We start from the raw sequence: 6,020 nt of genomic DNA on the forward strand, positions 1-6,020 counted from the left end.
ACTAATTGCCATGAGCTCGTTTATAAAAGAAAGACATTAAAAGCATATTATGGGGGACTTCTCTGGTGGCGCAGTGGTTAAGAATCCGCCTGCCAGTGTAGGGGACATAGGTTCAAGCCCTGGTCCGGGAAGATCCCACATGCCACAGAGCAACTAAGCCCGTGTGCCACAACTACTGAGCCTGCACTCTAGAGCCCGCGAGTCACAATTACTGAGCCCTCATGCCACAACTAGTGAAGCCCGCGCACCTAGAGCCTGTGCTCCGCAACAAGGGAAGCCACGACAATGAGAAGCCCACGCACTGCAACGAAGAGTAGCCCCTGCTCGCCGTAACTAGAGAAAGCCCGCCCGCAGCAACAAAGACCCAACGCAGCCCCCAAAAAAGTGTATTTGTAAAAAAAGAGAGAAAGAATGGCAGAAGTAACACTGTGATTTAAAGAAAAAAAAGCATATTATGGAGTTGATAAATTATTAAATCAGAACAATTATAGTAACAGGGAAAAATGGTGTTCAGACTCATAAGTCAGGGAGGAGAAGGAAAGGGGAGCAGCAACATCAACTGTTATGATGGAACAGGACAAGAAAGTGAGTCTGTGAGATTGTGGGGAAGCCTGTCCACAAAGCACATTAATGATATCCAATATGACTTTCAGAGTCACTAGGCAATGTGATCCTCTGCATCCTGAGATGTATTAATAACAGCTATTATTTATTCAGTACATACTTACTATATGCCAGCCACTGCACTAGGCAGTAAACATAGAATGATCTCATTTAAGCCTCACAACCCTCGTTAGGTGTAGTATTTGTATACCCATTTGACAAATGAAGGAATAGATCCTTGGAATGACAAGGTTAAAACCCTTGTCTGATGCCACATAGTGAGTAACAGAGCTGGGAATTGAACCCTGGTCTTCTGATGCTACAATGCTTGCTTTTCTTTCCTTCGTTGTCTTTCTATGTAAAAGAAAGTCCACTCACTTGAGGGAATAAAAATCTTTCTTTTTATCTTCTTTTTCACCCCTTCCTCACCAGGTTTCACTTAAGGTTTCTCTGCCCCAGAAATCCTTAGCAACACCAAGTCTCAAAGGCAAACCGCTACACTTTGCAGACTTCCTGAGCCTACTGCCTTCCTGTATTGCAGTAAGATGGTGGCAGACCGACCAAAACTGGGCTCTGGGCCCATCCAATCATGAGTCTCCCCTTGCTCCTGCTAAAAGTTATATAGAATTGGGGGCTATTTACCTATTTTTTAAAAAGGAGTTTAAAAAAATAATTTAAAGGACTTCTGTAGCTCAGTATCAAAGAGCCTGGAAATAAGGGAATATTACAGAAGGGACCACTCCTCAAGGGGTAATAAATCCAGGATACTTATAATTCATTCTACTGTACTGGCTAAAGATGGGGGCAAGATTTGAACAATAGTCTGGAAGCTAGAGTCCAAATTTTACTTCCAGAGATAATGCAAATTACACAAAGTCCTGGGGATGAACTTTTAGAACTTACCTGTGAACATAAGCAGGGAGCCCAGAACCACCATTCATGGATCTAAAGGCAAACATGAGACAGTTTTTGAAATGTATTTAAAATCCATCAGAACTGGAAGCACACTGGTAGTTGCTAGGGCTGGAGAAAAGGGGTATAGGGATGGGGTTTTACTGTGGAATGATGGAAATGTTTTGAAACTAGATAGAGGTGGTAGCTACACAACACTGCGAATGTACTAAATGCCACTGAATTATTCACTTTAAAATGATTAACTTTATGTCATGTAAATTCACCTCAATTTTAAAAATCCATTGATAGACGATTTATGAAACTATCAGAAAAATATAATTATGAAGTCTACCATACCTTCTGCTCCAGCTGAGACCATTATGTACAGCCACCTGGGTCAAACCAGTTAGAAGCAATTCCATTAGGAACACGTAAGCCAGACCTAATAAGAGTAGTATTGATTTCAAAACAGAGCCTGGAGAAAAAGCCAGAAATCTCCCTGGATGTAAACGAAAGAAAGAATAGCTAGAAATATTGCTTGCTTATGAGTGGTGATCACTGATTTTCAACTAGCTTTATTTTTATTATTATATCGTCAGAAATCTCTAAGTTGCTCTTAAGCAACATCTAAATCATGAGAATACATTTTGTTTCTTAGAACCAAATAAATTGGCATACCTGAAAGCACAGTACTAATTTAAAATGGAAATAACTGAGGGGAGCTTTGCAGGATCTTAAAACAGAGCTCCTATGTGAAATTTTATTTTTCTTTATAGACAATACATTACTGGCTCTGCTGCATATTCAGATTTAATGTACAGGTTAGATCGATGTCACCCATGCCTTTGCTATTTTCCAATATCTCACATGGCTATGCCATTTGCAAATGGGGTGAGTGCTCGTGAATCCAGCCAAACAAAGGACTGTTTTTATTACATTACCGGCCCCTGCCACATACACTTAAAGGGAGAAAGGAATGGTTACTATGTAGATCAGAAGGCTTCTCTACTCCTCTGTCCATCTCCTAGAAGATGACTTGGTTGCCCTCATGTTTTATGCTATTTCACAAGCTTACTAGGTGGGGGTGGGGACGAGCTAAGATTTATAAATTCTTTGTTTCAATCCCTTGAAATATACACACACATCCACACACACCAGGATTGTCATAAAACAGTGAGTCATACGACAGATATTTGAAGAATTATGTTTCTACAGTGCTTCAGTGATTCTGAATAAAACAAAATAGAGAAAGCTCAGGCTACAAAGAAAAATGAAGATTGATCTTGGAAGGGTCTCCAGGCTCCCTTCCTCATTGATTAATTACTGTAGATCACCACATGGCTACTCTCTCCCCCGATGAGACAAGTGGTCTCTGTTCTGAGACACTGCATCCCAGTTTTATCACGTTCTCCTAGGGGTTAGAGAATGCTCAGCAGAGTGTAACCAAAATCATTAACATGAGGGCTGGAATTTTGGAATACAATCAGTAGCAGGTCTAGTTAATTGCTGATTATTACGCAGTGCAAAAAAGCATTTTTCCTTAGAAGGGCTTATTAAAACAAATTTACCTCAGATTTATCTGCTATGCCATAAGTGTGAATAAATGAAAGGGGCAACTTCCATCTCCCATGATTTCCTGGCATAAGGACTCATACATGACATACAGAATTCTTGATGTCCTTTAGGGCTAGACAATCTTTTATCTTTATCCTAAGCCAGATGTAAGCTCAGCAAAAGGAACTCCTTTCTGGCAACTGAAATTGTCCATGGACTGACGTAGTCTGTGAAGTAGAAACAGCAGAGGTAAGATTAGAATTAAAGTGAAAGCAGAATTCAAGTCCAACCTCAGAGCCTGTATCCCCACCCCTCGTCCAGTAATTAATAGAAGGAAGTGAATAGAGAAAATATGTAAGAAAGAAAAAAGGGGGAAAAAGATAGTTTAACATCAATCTTTTAATAATAATGGACCTACTTATTCATTAGAAGCTAACTCAGCAAAGCAATCTAAGAAGTGACTATATAGGGACCATATTTGAATTTGAAAATAGACTATATGCCAGCCACTGTTCTGAGTGCCTTAATTCTCATAAGTCTTTGAGTTAGGTACCACGTCCCAGTTTACAGATATGGAAAACTAAAGCTCAGAGAAGTTATATAACATGTTCAAGATCACACAGCTTGAAAATAGCAAAGCTAGAAGTCAAAGCTGTGAGTCTGGCTTCACAATTCATGTCCTTAACCAGTGTGCAATACTGCCTCTGTGTCTTTCGGGGGGTAAAATCTGTTCCGGGCAAATACTGTCTTCTTCATCTTCTGATTTAAAATGTTATTTAACCAGATTTTCTTTTGGGAGAACACTTTCTTAGAAACAGAAGAAAAAAACTTTTCTCACTTAAATGAAAATAGTATCACAATTATAACCTCTGTAAAACAATAGACACCAACAAACTGAAATCAAAATTCAGTAAAGATCAAACCATAATATCCATTCTATGTAAGTAAATACTTGGCAAGCTTTCAGAAGATCAATATGGCATTTCATTTATGCATGGACTATTAATGTCAATAGATAATAAAATTTAGATTTCATCAGTCCAGTTTTGAAGAGAGGCCAAAAATAAAACTCATGTACACAACAACAACATATTGAAAAAGGTTAAAAATGAGGACCTACCCTTTGGTCATGATCTGCTGAAGACAGCAAAAATAAACATTCAGAACCAGCATCTGCATGAATCTTCTCTACTGCTAGGGCTTTCCAAGATAACAAAATACACCACAGATGTTGCAACTATTAGAACTTGAAAGGGAAAAAAAAATTTTAGTCACACATGTATCTAATAAGCAATTATGACCTGGTCATCCTACAAGAATATTCATCTAGGACTGAACCACTGAGATTATACTTTGGGTAGACTGAATAGGACAAGTAAACTGGTCAATGGCATTACTTTCAAGAATTCAAAGCCGAAGTTGCTGTAGGAGAGTCACTGTGTGAGTGTGTGCAAGGTCTGTGTCAACTTTGAGTCCAGAGGAGAGATTGTCAGAAACTAGGTAAGAATGTATTTCACTCAATCAGGAAGGAAGGGCAATGCAGTGGAAGCAGAGGGGAAGCTCAGTGAAGCCCAAAGTCAGAGGAAATGACGATACCAGAGAGAAAAGATTGGGATGGCATTCAGGGAGGAACTGAGAAACCTGCCAAGCGCACATTCTGCCGAACTACTATTACCACAGCCCAGCCCTCTGGGCATCTTTGCTCAGAGAGGGCTTAAACAAAAGCAGAGGGACCTGCAAGATGTACCAACCAAACGAATCTTTCTCTAGCCATTGAAGTTAGGCTCTGGAGTCTGCACTTCATATCGTCTCACTTGTGCAGATTTGGGTATTTAGTTCTGTTCCTGCTTATGTTCCTAGCAAAAATCCCTCTTGAAAAAAATTTGATCTTAACTAAAGTAAATGCATGCTGCTGGTGACGGCAGTAAGGCTAACTCAAGGCAAGACAGGGCATTTGTCTGTTCTTGCTTGTGCTTTTTCCCTCATCTAAGTCTTTGACCCTCTGGTTATTTGAAGACAGCTATCATGTATTGCCTCTCACTGCTGTTTTTTGCTTCTCTCTCCAACATAGAAGCAATTGCTCAATGCTTGCTCTTTTTTTGTTCCCGAGTCTCTCCCTCTGACTGTTCCCTATCCCACTGCCTTCCCATCTGTCAGTATCCTAGAGGTATGCTACCCAGAACTGGATACAAGATGCATTGGAGATTAAAAGTATAAACTCCCTTGATCTAAAACTGTATTTCTGTTGATGTAGCCAAGGTCACATTGGCTTTGGAAGTACAGATTTTTAAACCAGTCAATCAGCATTCTTACTTAGTTTATGCTAAGTAAGTTTATGTAGTTTATGCCACAATGTGATTTATGGTGAATGCCTATTTTTGTACACCTGGGGCTCTGGGACATGCCATATCAGTTTGACTACTGGGAGGGTGCTGGGGTATCAATGCTGCATGCCTATGTGACTGACTCCAATAAACACTCTGGACTCTAGGGCTCAGGTGAGCTTCCCTGGTTGGCAACACTTCACACATGTCACACATCACTGTTGGGAGAATTAAACACTCTCCCTGCATCTGCACTGGGAGAGGACAAATGGCAGCTCGTGCCTGGTTTCTCCTGGACTCTACCCTATACATCTTTTCCCATTGCTGATTTTAATCTGTATTCTTCCACGGTAATAAACTATAACCAAGAGTATAATAGCTTTCTGGGTCCCATGAGTCCTTCTTGTGAACCATTAAACCTGAGAGTGGTCTTGGGGATCCCCAACACAGATGTTAACATGGGACAAGAATAAAAATAGTAAGCAATTTGTGCAAGAAACATTTAAGAGGCAATGAGCTCCATAGTTGCTATTCTGTCCATTGTCAAATAAAGGCATCTAGTATAACCAGTGAAGGTAAAGATGTTTATAAAATATCTATTTTGATGGCACAGTTTAACTTTGATTTGGCTATGTCGTCTCTTAA

General features: G+C 39.9%; 1 protein-coding gene across 1 annotated transcript in view; it reads left to right on the forward strand.

Annotated features, from left to right (window-relative positions):
- Positions 1-6,020, forward strand: part of INA (internexin neuronal intermediate filament protein alpha) — a 28,939-nt gene that overhangs the window by 19,211 nt on the left and 3,708 nt on the right. The gene's annotated exons all lie outside the window — the stretch shown is intronic.

The sequence above is a fragment of the Delphinapterus leucas genome, chromosome 16 (assembly GCF_059928025.1).
Source record: "Delphinapterus leucas isolate spDelLeu-1000000601 "Yukka" chromosome 16, BTC_Dleu_Yukka2, whole genome shotgun sequence".
NCBI lineage: Eukaryota > Metazoa > Chordata > Mammalia > Artiodactyla > Monodontidae > Delphinapterus > Delphinapterus leucas.